This window comes from Eschrichtius robustus, chromosome 10 (genome assembly GCF_028021215.1).
Source record: "Eschrichtius robustus isolate mEscRob2 chromosome 10, mEscRob2.pri, whole genome shotgun sequence".
Lineage (NCBI taxonomy): Eukaryota > Metazoa > Chordata > Mammalia > Artiodactyla > Eschrichtiidae > Eschrichtius > Eschrichtius robustus.
The window spans coordinates 92,459,229-92,460,490 of NC_090833.1; positions in this window are offsets into that span (position 1 = coordinate 92,459,229).

A 1,262-nucleotide genomic window follows, 5' to 3' on the forward strand; every position below is an offset into this window, starting at 1 on the left:
AACTCTTTGCTTAAAACTTCTAACTTCTTGCTCTGCGTATCCATTCTTCTCTTGAGTTCTTTGATTATCTTTGTGATTATTACCCTGAACTCTTTCTTGGGTGGATTGCCTATCTCCACTTCACTTCTTCTTCTGTGATTTTATCTTGCTCCTTTGTTTAGAGCATGTTCCTCTGTCACCACATTTTGCCTAACTTGCTGTTTTTATTTCTATATATCTGGAAGGATCGGTTATGTTTCCTGACCTTGGAGAAATAGCCTCTTGTAGGGGACATCCTATGCATCCCAGCAGCACACTCCCCTCTCATCACCAGAGCCATATGTTCTAGAGGTGCCCCTTATGTGGGCTGCATGGGTCCTTTTGTTGTGGTGGGCTGACTACTGTGGGCAGTTTGGTAGGCTTTTTTGGCCCTTGGTCTAGTTGGTTGCCAGGCCTTGCCTTATGTGGAGGCTGCCAGCTGCTGCTTGGCAGGGGCAGGTCACAAGGCAGCTAACTGCAGAACCCCAGGGGAGCCTGGGGCTAGTGCTGACTCACTGGTGGGTGGAGTTGGGATCCAGAAGATCCTGGTGCTGGTTCCCACCCACTGGTGGATGAAGCCAGATCCTGGAGCTAGTGCCTGCCCACTGGCAGGCAGAGCCAAGTCCTGGGATCTGGCTGCAAGGCCCAGGGGTCCCAGAGCTGGTGTCACACTGCTGTGGGTGGGGCTGGTTTCTGACACAGCTGGTTGTGGGGTCCAGTGTGTCCTGAAGCTTGTGTTGGCCTGCTAGTGGGCAGGGCCAGGGCTGGTGCTGGCCTGCTGGTGAGTACTCTGGGTCCATAGGTTGTGGGGCCATGTTTGTCCTGTGGCTGGTGTCTGCCTGATGGTGGGTGAGGCTGGCCCTGAGACTAGAACAGGCTTGCTTATTGGGTGGAGTCTGTGCCCAGCTGGTCCCAGAACAGTCCCAGAGCAGGATTTGGCCTGCTGGTGGGTGGGCTTGGTCCACAGGTTATAGGGCTGTGTTTATCCTGCAGTGAGTGTCTGCCCACTGATAAATGAGGCTGGTTCAGAGGCTAGAACAGGCTCATTGGTGGGGGCAGGGATCTGGAGCTGGTACCTGCCCAGCTGGGTCCTAAGGTCTCTGGCTGCAGGTCCCTGAAGGTCCCAGTTCTAATGCCTGTGCACTGGTGTGTGGGGCCAGATCCTGGGCCCTCTGGTGGCCAAGGCTGTGTCCAGGGACAGCTGTGGGCTCAGAGAGTCTTAAGTCAGCCTGTTTGCGGGTTGA